Source organism: Cricetulus griseus, chromosome 7 (genome assembly GCF_003668045.3).
Source record: "Cricetulus griseus strain 17A/GY chromosome 7, alternate assembly CriGri-PICRH-1.0, whole genome shotgun sequence".
In the NCBI taxonomy this organism is placed as follows: Eukaryota; Metazoa; Chordata; class Mammalia; order Rodentia; family Cricetidae; genus Cricetulus; species Cricetulus griseus.
The window spans coordinates 46219605-46235733 of NC_048600.1; the positions used below are offsets into that span (position 1 = coordinate 46219605).

The following is a 16129-nucleotide window of genomic DNA, read 5'->3' on the forward strand; positions in this document are numbered from 1 at the left end:
ACACCAAATCCATAAAGCATGGAGCAAAACACAAGTTCAGGGTGGGAGAAGGCCTCAGTTTAACAGAGTGAAATGGCGGTGTTTTCTTTTATACTTCTGGGTTGATGACTAAGTTGAGTTAAAGCAAAAAGGAAAATCCTATAGTAAAAAGAGGAGGAGGTGGTGGAGGAAGAAGAGGCAGCAGAAGCAGCTAGGCCATAAGCAAAACTGAACAGAAATAACCGAGAAAAATAGTGAGACATACAGATGAAATCTGTAGCTAGGGGGTATAGGACTTGGGTAGGCGGGAACCATAGCTAGCCTAATGGCACAGGAAGCTTTTAGGAAAGACTCAGAGGTCAAGTAGTCAATAAAACCAGATGCTATTGTGAAGAAAACAGAGCTGTTTATCCTGCTGGCAAAAATAAAAAATTAGTACAATTATGAAGAACAGTGTAAAGGTTTTCAAAAAACTAAAAATAGATCTACTGTGTGATTCAGCCATTCAGTATATAGCCACAGGGAATAAAACCAGCAAGCCAAGTCCTATATACCCATGTGCATGTCCATGTTTATCATAGTGCTACTCACAGCAGTTAAAATGTGGGATGAGCCCAAGTGGCTGCCAGTGAGGAGCGGAGAAAGAAAACGCTCCATATATACATAAAGTAGTGCTAGCCAGCTGTGAAGAAGAGTGAAATCGTGTCATTTGTGGAAAATGGGAGGAACCAGAAGGCATTATGTTGGCAGAAAGATAAGTACCACATGTTCTTTCTCTTATGCAGAAGCCAATAAGAGAACATGAGAGAGAGAGAGAGAGAGAGAGAGAGACTACTGAATGGAAAATAATGGTCACAGACACAGAGTTTGGAGGAAAGTAGGTGATGGTAGATAAGGAGAGATTGTATTTGATTAGGACACATATATACATATATGTAAATACCACATTGAACCTAATTAATTTATATAATTAATACATGTTAAGCAAAAATATAGAAAGATCAGTCTTACTGATAATGAAAGATAAGCAAAGTTAAAAATTAAATAGCATTTTCACCTACATTATTGGTAAGATAAACTATTTTGATCTGTAGCATTGTACCATTTTTGAAGTTACTCAAAAACTGGTGCTGGCAATGTAGAGAGAGCCACGTCTTTAGGAGGAAGTAGAGATTGGAAAACAACTTGGCAAACATCTATACAAATTGAATGACTGAGTATCTTCATGCCCTAAAAATACACTGGCAAAGTGTGTGAAAGGTGTGCATATGTGCACGTGTGTGTACTTTGGCCAGGGAGCTTATAAACAATGGGAATCTGTTTCTGCTGTTCTGAGGACTGAGAAGTCCGTGTTCAAAACCCCTGCCAATTCGGTCTAGTGAAGAGCAGTTTGGGCTCTCTCTCACATGGCACCTTCTTCCTCTGTCCTCACAAGGTGAAAGGGACAAGCAAGCTGTTTGTGAGGGCTCCATGCTCTTGATCTAAGGGCCCCCTCAGAGTCCCCACTTCCTAATACCATCACCTGGAGGGGTATGACTTCAACATATGAGTCTGAAGGCAAAGCATTTAGACTGTAGGTGTGTGTGCTTGTGTATGTGGTATGTGTGTGTGTGTGTGTGTGTGTGTGTGTGTGTGTATGTGTGTGTGTGTATGGTACATGTGTGTGGTGTGGTGTGTATGGTATGGTGTGATGTATATGTGGTGTGGTGTGTTTGTGGTATATGTGTGTGATATGGTGTGTGTGGTATATGTGTGTGGTGTGGTATGTGTGTGTGTGTGTGTGTGTGTGTGTGGTGTGGTGTGGTGTGTGTGTGTATGGTATGGTGTGATGTATATGTGGTGTGGTGTATATGTGGTATATGTGTGTGATGTGGTGTGTGTGTGGTATGTGTGTGTGTGTGGTATATACATGGTACATGTGTGTGTGGTGTGTATGTGGTATACTGTGTGTGTATGGTGTGGCGTGTATGTGTGGTATGTTTGTGTTGTGTATGTGGTATATGTGTGTGTCTGGTGTATGTGTGGTATGTGTAGACATAATAAACATGAATTTTGTTGCAAAGTTTAGCACACAAGACTGAAAGGCAGAACAACAGCAACATAATTGGAAAAGATTATGAAACAGCCTTAGGGTGAAGTAGCAACAAGAATAAGAAAGAGCTCAATGAACGATGTGGAAAGGTCTCTGAGGTATATTGCCAAGAGAAAAAGAACAAGTGACAAAAGACTGTGTAAAGTGGTCCCCTCTGAGACAATGAAGGAGGCATCAGATACGTACATATATCAGGGCTGCCAGCTGTGTGTGTGAGACTCTGCAAGGATGGGAAGGCTCTCCAAGCCAGAGCTGTGCGGTGTGGCATGCTCTCCACTCATGTGGCTACTGAACACTTTGAATAGGGTTCAGGACTATGGAATTAAAGTTTGAATTGTATTCATATGATGGTTAATCTTGACAGGATCTCGCATCACCTTGGAAACAAGCCTCTGGGGGGTTAATGAGGAGACAGTGAGCTGAGCACCAGCAACTCCCCCACCCCCCACTACCCCCCCCCACACACACTGTGGATTCCATGTGCCTAGCTGCCTCCAGCTCCTGCCTTCAAGACTTCATCACCACTGTGGGTATATTCCCTCCAGCTATAAGATGAAATAAACCCTTCCTCCCTTATGTGCTTCTCCTCAGGTATTTACCACAGCAGCAAGGGAGGTGTCTAACATGTCCTTTGGTTAATCCAGTTGTATTTAGCCACTGGATTCTAGAGCCTTCCAACTTGACCAGCACACACCTGCACAATGGGTACTTTGGGAGCAAAGGATACTGAGAAAAGGAGAATTTGACATTTCAGCTTACTTTTGTTTCTTCATACAAGTGTGTGTGTGTGTGTGTGTGTGTGTGTGTGTGTGTGTGTGTGTGTAGTATTCCTCTTATTAAAAAGCAAAAACAAGAGCAAAACCAAAAACACCCATGTGCTGGGAAGATGATTCCACAGTTGAAACATCTGTCCATAGGCAAGAGGACCAGAATTTGGATCCTCCCAGAACCTATTCCAATGTCAGGTGGGTGTGCAGTTCCAGCCTTGGAAGTCAGACATGAGCAATCCCCAGAGCTTGCTGGTTGGCAAAACTCGTTTTATTAGTGAGCTCTGGGTTTGATTGAGAGATGCCACCTCAAAAGATGGAAGGATGACCAAGGAAGACTCCTGACAACAACCTTGGGCCTCCACCTGCACTCCCCCTCTCCCCTCTCTGTCTCTCTGTCTCTGTCTCTGTCTCTGTCTCTGTCTCTCTCTCTCTCACACACACACACACACATGCTTACACACACACACCATCACACACACAAACACTGTTACACACACACCATGCTATACACATGCTCTCACACATGCTCACACTCATTCAAGCATGCATGCATACACACATACCACATACAATGCACATGAAAAGAAGACATTTTTTTGTTTTGTTTTCAAAAGTTGCCGACTATCCTATTCATAGCTTCTAAACACGTGGCCCCATGGGTTATGAAACTGAATCGGACAGTTCTGCCCTGGAGAAGCCAAGCTGTCTTAGGATCATGAAAATCCTGTCTGCAAGGAAATAGCTGCATGAAAGAGGCAAAGGCGGCAAGGCCTGAGGTGGATACGGTCTCAAGAAGGAAATCACCATTCCTCACCAGTGCGGAAGAGCAGAGGCTCTCAAAAATATGGGGACTTAGGATATGAAGTTTAGCCAGTGTTACCAGATGAATAAATACATGTCCATCAGAAGTGAAGGAAAGAATAACCCTCGGTGTGGGGAGGGGAACAGAGGCCAGGAAGATGCTGAAGAGTGATTTAATGGGCGGGAAGAGCTGGAGGCAAGCAGGATACTGAAGAAATGCAAGCCCTGATTATACAGCTATTTTTGGACCTGATGAAGCATCTGGAGTGGTTTTCCTGGAGGATGATGCAATCACATCTGTCTCTTACAATCAGAGAGCAACAGAGAAAAGAAGGAAGAGACAGGTCCTCCTACCTCTGCAGCATCCCATCTTCATGAAGGTCCCGCAGTGACCAGTCACCTTCTGGTCATCAGCTTCATTATGTCTTTTAAAACTTTTCTTTTTTTTTATGTGTATGGGTGTTTTGCCTGTATGTATGCCAGTGTTGCATGCCTGTTGCCCACAGAAGTTAGAAGAGGGCAATGGATCCCCTGAGATTGGAGTTACAGATGGTTGTGAGCTACCTAATGTTGGTGCTGGGAAATGAACATGGGTCCTCTGGAAGAGCATCTAGTTCTCTTAACCACTGAGCTATCTCCCCAGCACCTTCACTGGTTTTGTGGTTGCTGCTGTTGTTGTTTTGCAGTGTTGGGGACTGAACCTGGAACTCAGGGTCCTGCTAGGCAGACACTCTTCTGTTGAACTGCACCCTCAAGCCTGGGGTGTGGCTTCTTTCTTCTTCCTTTCCCTTCCCTTCCCTTCCCTTCCCTTTCTTTTCCTTCCTCCCTTCTTCCATCTTGACAACATTTTAAATACTCCAGGCTGGCCTTGAACTCTAGATCCTCCTGCCCCAGTTACCACACAAGTGCTAAAATTAAAAGTTTGAGCTAGCATGTGTGTTTATTAACCCCACCCCTTGTTTGTGAGCATGGGGATATGAGAGAGAAACAGCAGGCAGATCTTAGTGGCAGGACTGTGTGGCCTGATCCTGTCTTGACACCAACCACAGAGCAAGGCTTCTCAACTCCCACACCACAGGCATCTTGTGGGTGATGGTTCTTTGTTGCAGAGGGTGGTGCTGTGCATCATGGGTTGTTTAGTAGTGTTTGTGGCCTCTCCTCACTATATGCTTACAATGTACACACATCCAGCTATGACAGCCAAAAATCTCTCCAGGGGACAAAGCTGCCCCCCGTCAGATGCACCATTCCAACACAAGGAGAAGTTGTCCAGTAACTCTCAGGGACTACTTACTGTATGCATAGAGTTATGCTAGTCATGGCACATACATAATTATTACTACCAATCTCTAGTGGGTGTTTGTACCCCATTTCACAAAGATGGAAAGCCAAGTTTCCAGCAGCACGATGATTTGCCCTTGGCCTCACAGCTAATGAACCCTGGCCTGCCAGTAAAAGGGAGAATTAGGATGAATTAATGATGGCCACCAAAGTGAGAGATGAACGCTCCATAGAGAAACTCCCTCCTATCACAGCGCTGCCGAATGTCAGCATCTGAGGCAGAAAGGGAGGACTGTATGGCAGTTGCCATGACAACCAGATTTCTTATAATTATGGAACTTAGTGGTGACAGGACAAGCTGCACACACAGTCACTCTGTTAAGGCCTGTCTTCTCCTGACTGCTCCAGGAGCTTAAGCATTGTAAATTTAGTGTGTGTGTGTGGGTCTCATTTAATATAATCACTCATTATAGCAGCAGCAGCAGCAGCAGAAGCACAGACCCTAAAAATCAGAAAGCAAAGCCTCCTGCCTTGTAGGATCGGGAAGTGTGTGGGGAGACAAGCCTTAAGGAAATGGCATTGCTGCCTGGAAATGTCTGCTTTTCTTTGTCCCCCCCACCCCCCTTTTGGACCAGTGGATTTCAGATCTGGGCAAATGGTGTACTCAAAGAACAGAAACTTAACTTAACAGAAACTTAACAGGGATATGCATTAAAATTCAAGTAATCTAGCTAGCATTTCAGTTCAGTTTAACTCAAGCCATTTTCTAAATGTGAAGGCTTTTCTAATTTGGAAGATAATAGTGACAAGAATGTGATGGTGTGTATTTGCACACACTCAAACACACCCAGACACAAACCTCTCAGGACCCAAAGGCCTATCTCCATTCCTCATTGGCTGTGTGGCTCTGGCCACCTTCATTCACCATTCTGATCTCCAGCTTTCTCATCTGTGCATAAACAGAATGTACCCACTTCCTGAGTTCAGTGAATAGAAAGTAGAAATAATTAGCAAAAACGCTGGTGTGCCGTAGAAGTTCAAACAAATGGAGTTTGTTAGTATGAATCATAAGTAGTGATTATTTCAAATGCTGCCCTGCTTCCTGAATTAACCCAATGTTGGACATGCGGAAATAATCTGTGGACCCCAGGATCACCCCAGCAATCCGTCCAGGCAGTGGGGCTCCGGGGAAGCTGGGTGATATTGTCGGGGAAAGAAGTATGGCACAGCGGGAAGTGCTTCCACCTGCCATGGAAGGTCACCAGGTGAGAAGGGCACTTCCAGAACCAGGGACAAGTTCTAGGTAGGAGGGGCCAGGGGAGATCTGAACTGGGTTACCACAGAGCAAACATGGGATGGTAAAGGAGGAGGTGAGACCATGTGAGCAAAGAGCAGGAGGTGTGGAAAGGCAGCTTTGTGGGGCCATGAGAGAGAGCCCTGAGCAGTGAGTGTGCAGAGAGCCAGAGAGCCCTGGGCAGTGAATATGCAGAGAGCCAGAGAGCCCTGGGCAGTGAATATGCAGAGAGCCAGAGAGCCCTGGGCAGTGAGTGTGCAGAGAGCCAGAGAGCCAGAGAGCCCTGGGCAGGGAGTGTGCAGAGAGCCAGAGAGCCCTGGGCAGTGAATATGCAGAGAGTCAGAAAGCCCTGGGCAGGGAGTGTGCAGAGAGCCAGAGAGCCCTGGGCAGGGAGTGTGCAGAGAGCCAGAGAGCCCTGGGCAGTGAATATGCAGAGAGTCAGAGAGCCCTGGGCAGTGAGTGTGCAGAGGGATAGAGAGCCCTGGGCAGTGTGTGTGCAGTGAGTGTGCCGGAGGCCAAAGGCAGATACTAACAGCAAGGGCCACCTTTGGAAGAACCTGGCACATGGAGCTGAGGCTTTCTCACAGCTGCCGGTGGAAGGAGGGAGTCATCAAAAAGGCCAAAGGCACTCTTGTGGTCTACTCTGGTTTTGCTCATCCTGGGTGTATTGGTGCAATAGAGACAGAAAGCCCTACGGTCGGCAAAGAAATATCTCTTAAGCCCAAGGGTCTAGGCTTCCGTAGACACCCAACATGGAGGATTTTTATCCAGTCCAATAACCCCACTCCCGGGATGAAGCTCCCTGGTATGGAGCCATACCATGAGCCTTCAGTACAGGCACTGCTATTTCACTTTACAAGGAACACCCAAAGGCTGGTTTAGGTAAGAGTCTTAGTTGGCACACTAAGACGTCAACCACTTCCCACTCCACCCCTGCATATCTTTTCCACATTACTCTCCACATGGCTGTGTTGGAATGAAGCAGTCTGGGCAGAGATGGGAAGCTTTAAACTTCCAACAGCTTTCCTATTGCTTTGCATCCCTGGACTGGGAGGGAGCTAGTGTCAGCTCCTCACTGTATGTCTCCCGTGGAGACCCGAACACTCACAAGAGTCTGAGTTGTTCTCTGCTAGAGTCATTAGCAAGTTACTTATCCTATCACTGCATTTATTTACACAGGTTTGTTCCAGTCTGGGGGACTAAGAAGCCAGAAACTAAAAACAGCCCAGGAGTCTGGCTTCCTTGGGGCATTGACTCCCCCATTGCTTCATACAAACTACTTTGCCTCAGAAGACTCCATAGGTTGTCTCTCTCGGGAAATACTTTGTTTTAAAAAATCATATTTGATGTTCAACTATTAACTAATAGTAACACATGTTCTTAAAATCTTTTAATTAAAAAATTTTACATGCAATATATTGTGATCATATTGTCTATCCTTCAATTCCTTTCTGATCCTCCCCAACTCCCCATCATTCTCTCTCTCTCTCTCTCTCTCTCTCTCTCTCTCTTTTTCTCTCTCTCCTTCTCCATGTCCATTAGTAATTGGCCAACACAAAATGTTTTATTTGTGTGTGTGTGTCATTTTTTTTCTTACTGGTTTTCTATTTGCTCGTTTGTTTGTTTGAACAACACGTGTTCTTGAAGATGACTCCAGCAAGACACTTACCCATCCAGAAACAGAGACGGCATCTTTAATTTTCAATGACGATCTCACCATAGGGAAACCATGAACTTTAAATACTAGGGCAGCCTTTCTCCACCAAGCACTCATGTGCAAATTCTTTCCGGGCTGGATAATGACTCTGCCTTGAGCTCAGCAGGCAGTTTTTAATAACGTGCCTAAAAATGTTCCTCAAAATAAAAAGGCAGCAATAAAAACTAAGACAACAGATACTAAAGTAACATTTTAAAACTCCACTTGCTGCTGTCAGCAAGTATTAGCACCCCACCCATGAAAGGAAGTCCCTGTGGTTTGATGAAAAATTGGTAGAAGCAAATGGCTGTGCTACAAGTGCGACACATCTCCCGAGGAGCAGGGGAGAAAGATGTGTACAGGACTGTGTTGTCAGTGAGGCCAGCAGGGAGACAGAGAAGGCCCGGGTTGAAATCAAGATGCTGACAACAATACGACAGTGTTGTGATGCTGATATTGTGGAGTTCTAGATCAGCTACAGGGATTTTGCTTGTTTGCTCATTCACCTTTTTAATCATTTATTAAGAGTATCTTTGCAATATTTAAGGTGGCTGCCTGCGATTTCCCGGCGGCGCGGAACCAGGTAGCCAACGGCCTGTGGAGGGAGCATCATGCCCAAGTTTTATTGTGACTACTGTGACACGTATCTCACCCATGATTCTCCATCTGTGAGGAAGACACACTGAAGTGGTCAGAAACACAAAGAGAATGTGAAAGACTACTACCAAAAATGGATGGAAGAGCAGGCCCAGAGCCTGATTGACAAAACAACGGCTGCATTTCAACAAGGAAAGATCCTCCCCCCCCCATTCTCTGCTCCTCCTCCTGCCGGGGCCATGGTCCCGCCTCCCCCAGTCTCCCGGGTCCTCCTCGCCCTGGCATGATGCCTGCACCCCACATGGGAGGCCCTCCCAACATACCGATGATGGGCCCCCCTCCTCCTGGGATGATGCCCGTGGGACCTGCTCCCGGGATGAGGCCACCCATGGGTGGTCACATGCCCATGATGCCGGGCCCTCCAATGATGAGACCTCCGGCTCGCCCTATGATGGTGCCCACTCGGCCTGGCATGACTCGGCCAGACACATAGGAGCAGAAAGGCTCTATATCAGTTTTGTATTTCTTGTTTTGTTTCACCAGGAGATTACGGTGCTGAGCCTGAGTGTTTTCTATCTGCATCACAAGGAAAGCTTCCCCCTTCCTAACAGAGGATAGTTTTGGAGGGAGAAGTGGGATTAAAAAAAGTGCAGCTCTCTCACTTATATTGTGAAAGTGAAAATAAAATGGTCAGCTGTTTTACATTAAAAAAAAAAAAAAAAGATGGCTGCCTGCTCCACCATCCCTGATGCCTTACTACTAAAGACAGAGACTTGCTTTCAACCTGCTACGGAAACAAAGTGTAGAAAGAAATAAAATTTGGTGAGAGAGACAGGCCTCCTGCCATAGAAATCATCTGCTACATCGGCTTCCAAGTGCACAAGGAAGTCTAATCCTACCGTGTGCCAAGGAGACAGTGTGGGGTTTGCAAGCTACCACATGGATTACCACAGGAGCACTCGCTACTAATTACACTCTTTCCCAGAGTAACATTCCTTTAAGGTACTCAGCATTTTACTTTGACAATTATGCTCATGTAACCCATTGTACAATTTATACTAGTGCGTTACATTTAGGAAGTTCTTGGGGGAAAAGCTCATCTTTGCGCCCTTAGGTTGGTGGGGCTCTGGCAGGACTCTTTGGGGGTGCAAGGATGAAGAGGACATGGTGGGGGCAGTGAAAATAGCCTGCAGGAGGCTGAAAAGAGAGACAAAGGGGCCAGGGAGGGGACCTTACAGGAAGGTGCTGCTGAAGAAGATGAGGCATTGGGGTGCGAAAGGGCTGTCTCTGGGGACATTGCCACTGACATGGGGTGGCCAGTTCTTGTTTATCCATGTCTCCTGACATGCTGGTGCTGGAGGGATTGCAGAAGGGTCGAGGCCTGAGGCAGACAGTCAAGACCATATCACTTGGCTTAACAGTAAACAAATGGCAGGAAGGTGAGGTAGCCCCTGTGTAGCCAGGACTTCTCTGCCACTAGGCAGGGGCTTGCCCAGAGCAGCCTTCTCCAGCCCTGGACTCCCTGGCGGCAGGAAGCAGTAGTCTTAGGACCAGGGGGGATATCCAGATTCACAGCCTCTCAGTGGGGTCCAGGGTGATGCCTTGCTTCTCTGAGCCTGCTTTGCTCCTCTGAGCATGGAGGGGCTGGTCTGTGTGGTATGCAGCCCTCTGCCCAGGGCAGCCCTTCCGGAGGGGACAGCATACAGAAAGTGCCGGACACCACTGAAGCCAGGGAAGGAACCTAAAGACCTAGTGGCTCAAACAGTAGGAAATCAACACTAAGGAATATTTGGGTCTGAAATGTCTGCTTTTATTCCAGGTTTTATTCCAGGTTTGATTTGTTTGTTGTGGTTGTTTGATTTTAATGAGAGCCTACCTACACTGGTTCTTTTGGAGAGAACGGGCCTCTCATGGCTGTGGACCCCTACCTCATCTTTAATTGTCTGACAGGGTTGGTTGATGCTGGTCACCACTCTGGCTTCTACTCACTGGGGCTGGTCTACAGGTATTCCATGGCCTTCCTCCAGGTGCCTGGGCACCCTCCAATTGAAGTCTGCTTAGGCTGACCTCAGCAAAGACCATGAAGGCCACTTGAGAGGACTGGGTCCACACTGCAACCCATCCAATCCCTTCACTTCTGGCTCTGGCCTGGGAACTGGAAGCACAGCAGTAGACCAGGCATTTTCCTTGATCAGAGATGGGGACAGTGAGTACTGGGTAACCCTGGGAAACCGAGTGGAAATGCAGAGCCAACAAGATCATGTAGAGCCCAGAGAAAACCCTAAGATGACAAGAGAGGCTCCTGTAAGAGGTGGCCAGTGTGTGTGTGTGTGTGTGTGTGTGTGTGTGTGTGTGTGTGTGTGTGTGGTGTATGTATGTGTGTGTGTGTGTGTGTGTGTGTGTGTGTGTGTGTGTGTGTAGTGTGTGTGTGGTGTGTGTGTGTGTGTGTGTGTGTGTGTGTGTGTGTGTGTGTATCTACTCTACACTGTGATGGATGCTCTGGAAGCACTTTGCTCTCTTAACCCTTTGTGTATTCCAGGAGCAGGCTTTGAGCCAGCGCATAGTACATCATGAAGACAAAGAAAAGTAAGAAAGAAAAGGAAGAGAAGAAGTTGGGAGGGGCAGGGCCACATCGTGATATTCAGGGCCACCAGTGTTGTTTTGTACAATTCCTGGCGGAACAACTTTGGGATTGTTCCTCCATTTTTCTGAGCATTGTTTTTAAATAGTAATAGTATCTAGGCCTCAAGGTTGCTGTAAGAGGGACTGAAGAAACACCTTTTAAACATGTTATACTCATTCATGTTGTAACATGTTGAAAAATAGTCCACCCCCCAAAAAAAAACCCAAAACAAAAACAAACAAAAAAACCAAAGCCCTTTTGTTTTGTGGCCCACTGAGTTTAATAAGGGTCATTAGTGTGACCAGGGGTTTGGGACGTGAGTTCATGGGGGGGGGGCAGTCACAAATGAAGAGAATGTCTGCTTTGCCCGGGATCTATCAATATCCCATAGTTCAGCAGGGAGGGGAGAGCCATATGCCATGTGGACCCCTCCCCAATGTAAACTGGCTGTTGATAGACCTAGATTATACAGTCCATTGTAGGTAAAGAGCTCCAGCAGGCCTGAGCATGGCAAACATGGTGCCAATAGGTTTTGCCCCTCTCCCCTTTCCCCTCTCCCTTGCTAAAAACCATTAGATTGCATTCCTAAAGCTAGCTCCCAAGGACCAGTCCCTTATTTGGCCACTGACTCATTCCTGAGTCAAAACATCAAGGTCCAACAATCAAAATTCATTATTTGGCTAGCATGTCCAAGCAGGGTAAACCAACTCACTCTAGCAGATTCCCCTTTTCTCCTTAAAAACTCACTCCTAGGGACACAAGCTGCTGTGGCTTCCTGTCTGCCTTTGTCCAATCCAGAGGCGCCCCCACCCCCTGCTTGCTCCTCCAGAGTAATACCTCTCCTTTGTGCTTGGCATTTGGTATCTGGGTGTGCCCAGTACTGATGACTCTGGAGGGACCAACCTTCCTCACAGTAGGTAACTGTGGCTGCTGTGAGATCACAGCCGTATAGCAGGGGAGGGAGGAAGCAGGGGAGGTTAAGGGTTATAGCAAACAGAAGGTACTACATCTATGCATGAAGCTGTCAAAGAACAAATTTAATAAAAGATAATGAAAAATAGCTTCGAGAGGTCACCAGCGAATCCTCACATTGAACTGGCTGTTACAGCCTTCAACGGCTCCTCTATGTCTCCCCGATATATCACCATGGGAAGGAAAAGGCTCAGAGACCAACCAAAAGACAAATCCAGCTTCCTAGACAGTAGGCTAGGAACCAAATGGGAAGAAAAGGGACACAACCACAAAGGAACTAAGTGAGCATTTATTAAGCACCCAGAGTACTTCAGGAACTTAAGCTCTTTGTTAGCTCAAGAAAGTGCCCTGTTTCCACACTCTTGAGGAACTAGAACATCAGAAGGCTAAAGGAATTTCCCTAGGTCATGAACTGAGATTCTTTAGTGAGTCGTCAAAGCCCAGGGTGAGTGTCCCTCATCCCCATAACAAAATGGTTTCCAAATAAAACAGTCAGTTCCCACTAATGGACTAGCCCTGGAGCAAGCAGCCTTGGCACGTGGGTCCTTCCATGCTCCGAGCACTTCTACAGCATTAGCTCCTCCAAGGCACCGGCACCCTCCACCCATTAGTGCCCTCCATAGAGCAATGACCTTTCCATAGCACTGTGACTGTCCACAGTGCCAGCACTGCTCATGGCACCAGTGCCCTCTGCAGCACTACAGCCTTCCATAGCAACAGTGGTGGCCTTAGTGCCAGCACTATTGATAGTGCCAGCATCCTTCTTGGCATCAACACATCCACAGCACCCATCTCTTTCTCAAGATCACTACTTCCCTTAGCACCAAGACTTCCTGTAGCAACAGTACCTTCCAAGGTGTTGCCACTTGCACAGTACCAGAATCCTCCACAGCAGGAGACCTTTCAACAGCATCCGTATCGTCATAATACTATATTCTCCTTGATACCATAAGCCCTGGACAGCACATTGCCTTCCCCGTTGTCATCATCTCATAGACTGGGACCCTCTTCACCAACAGGACCTTCCTCTAGAACTCCTTCCAAAGTGTCACTACTTTCTGTGCCACCAGCACCTCCCCTGCCACACCAAATCCAACAGATTCTGTGTGACAAGTTCCACAGGCTGAGGCCATAACTTCAAAAGAAGGAGGTCTCCTGAAAACGGTTGTGGAACTCTCGGCTGGAGAAAAATATTGAGCCGTAGTTATCATGGCAATCTCTGTTCCTCTAGTCTTTTCTCATATTAACGAAATATTCCTGAAAGCCTATGCTGACATTTTAAACAAAAGATATAAATGAGAAACCATCCCCTGATTCGTGGTCACTGACCATAACCTGGTCTCCAGGAAAACCAGCGCTTTTCAAATCATTCATGTCATTCACATAAGTACAAATAGAATAGATGAAAACTTTCCTGACAATAAAAATCCATATGGCTGTACATGTGTAGTCGAGAGTGGGTTTAAATGTTTGGTAAAGAAAGCTTATAATAAGAAAAAGTCAAAATAGCTCAATATTTCAAAGACTCACAAGAACTAGGTAACAGATGTCAAACAATAACTGACCATAAAAATTTATTAACCTGATCTTAGAAATAGGCGATTAGCTGTGGTTTGCCTTGAAGGATTTTCTGATTTATTGTTTTAGCCTTGGATAAGTTGTGTGTCACTATGCCTAGTAACGATGACGTCATTTGTCTGCTTCACTGCACACAAACTCTGAGAATATATGTTTTATCCTGGATAAAAGGCTGCAAAAATACACTGGGATTCAAACTGCTTCTGTGTTTGTTTCTGTTTGTCACCGCTGAATCCTTACCCACCTAGTCTTCGAGGACCCTAATCCCAGGGACTCCCATGGCCAGCTGGGCATAGTCCATGGCACTCCCCAGCACCAGAGCACCACATCTGTGACATCCATTCTTCAATGCTCCATAAACTTCCACAACAACAGCTCCTCCATAGTACCAGTTCATCTGTGCACTAGCACTTTCCACAGCAGTGCCATGGCCACAACACCAGAACTCTCTGGAACATCATTACACTCTGCAGCAAAGGCAGTTTAGCAATATCCCCAGCTCCGAGGGCTCAGAAAGGAAGGATTTGTTCAAGTTAGCCTGCAGACACTCTTCAAGCCTTTTGCAACGACTGCAAGAGCCTCTTCAGATTTAGGAAAAACAGAGTGCATGGGGTAGGGTAGGGGTGGGCAGCTACCAAACTCTCTAAGGCTATCTGTAAATGCACCCCAAGCTCTGCTTCTCCAGATTGAAGTCTCCAACACAGCTCCAGGCACATCTAAGGATAGCAAGGCCACCTCCTCCACCCACCATGGCTCTAGGCTGAGAACACCTTCCCAGCCTCTTGCATGCTTGGAAGGTACCCCTTGGGTCCAGTCAGAGGAGTCCAATCTTCCTTCCCAGGTAAAAATGAGTTTTATGATTCTGCTCCCACAGCAGCCTTGGTGGATCCCTGAGCCCCAGTGAGCTTACTCATGGAAGACCCTCAGACTCTTCTTAATTACCCCACAGCCTCCTCAGCCTCCTCCCACACCACCCTCCAGCCAGCAGACTATCTTCCACAAACCCCAGAGGAAGCTCTCTGAAGAAAGCTGGAAACCAGGCTAATTAACACTTCAAGCTTTACATAAGCAAATGAGAATCTGCTTCACCCCCACCCGTTTTGTTCCAAAAGGCAGGGCTTATCCCACCTACACCTGACAGTGTTCACAAAGGGCTGCTGGGGAGTCATAGCCTCTTCTTTTAGCCCTGACCCACCAGGCCCAACTGGGCCAAACTGCATGAGGAGCCTTCCATGGGCCTGGACTCTGATTAGCCACCCTTGTTTATTCTCTTAGCTGACTTATTTCTGCTCTGTCTAGAGTAATCAACTGCAGGCAGCATGGATGGACAGAAAGGCAAGACAGGCCCAGCTTCAACGCTGGCTTGGACATTGGGTAGCTGCGCCATCGGATTGAATCATTTCTTTGAGCCACAGTTCCCCTAGGATTGATGGGGGTTTATACCAGTCTCCCCCCTTTCTCTCTGTGTCTGTTTCTGTCTCTGTCTCTCTCCTCTCTCTGTGCGTGTGTGTGTGTGTGTGTGTGTGTGTGTGTGTGTGTGTGTGTGTGTGTGTGTGTGTGTATGCCAAGGCAAGCGTGTACAGTCAGGGGGACAATTATATGGAGTTGTCTCTCTCCTTTATGTGGGTTCTAAGAGTCGAACTTAGGTCTCCATGCTTGTCACCTGCTGAGTGAGCAATCTTGCCAACCTGAAAAAGTAAACCTTGAGAATTTTTAAAATAGTCTACTATAGAGATATGGTTTTATTTATGGAATCAAGGGGAAGGTAGAAGGTCTAACCTTGTCATTCATAAATATATATATCATTCTTATGTGACTCTGGGCATTTTTTGTGAACTCTGTTGCTAGGACAAGTCAATTCTGCTCCAGGGCCAGATATATCCATATTGTCATCATGATCCTCGCTTTCCCCTCAGACCTCCGTGCCCATTCCTGCAGGTAGCTGCACACAGCAGGAGCCAATCCTATGTTCTCTCGGTCCACACTGTACAGCAAAGTTAACGTGACAGTAAACGAACAGTCCCACCTTCGTGAGGGAGCTAGCACCCAGGCTCTCACACAGCCACTCAGATAGAGATTTAGTGTGAAGTGAGATTATCGAGGGCAGAAAGAAACCCACCCCAGTCCCCAGATGACCAAAGGCAGGGTTCACTTTTAGTCTTTGGGTCTGTTTTCTTCACCAACCATTCACTAGTCTTGTCTGGACCACTGTAGATTTTTACTTGGACAATTATAGTAGCCTAAAATCTCCCATTTAACTTCTTGCCCACCACATGTCATTATGTGAAAGATGATACATTTTTTCTAAGACCCAAATTAGTCACATCTCTCGTCTCCTTACAGTCCTTCAGAGGCTTCCTATAGCTGTCCACAAACAGCCTAAGGTTCATCCACATGGCCCTCGAGACTTAAGACTCTGCATCCTACCCATGTCTGACTTAACTGT

The 16129-nt window shown here is 46.6% G+C and overlaps 1 protein-coding gene and 1 pseudogene across 1 annotated transcript in view; one reads left to right on the forward strand and one right to left on the reverse strand.

The window, feature by feature from the left end:
• The window catches only part of Nsg2 (neuronal vesicle trafficking associated 2), a 58056-nt gene that overhangs the window by 24304 nt on the left and 17623 nt on the right, over positions 1 to 16129 (reverse strand). The gene's annotated exons all lie outside the window — the stretch shown is intronic.
• LOC103164334 lies at positions 8484 to 9003 on the forward strand (annotated as a pseudogene).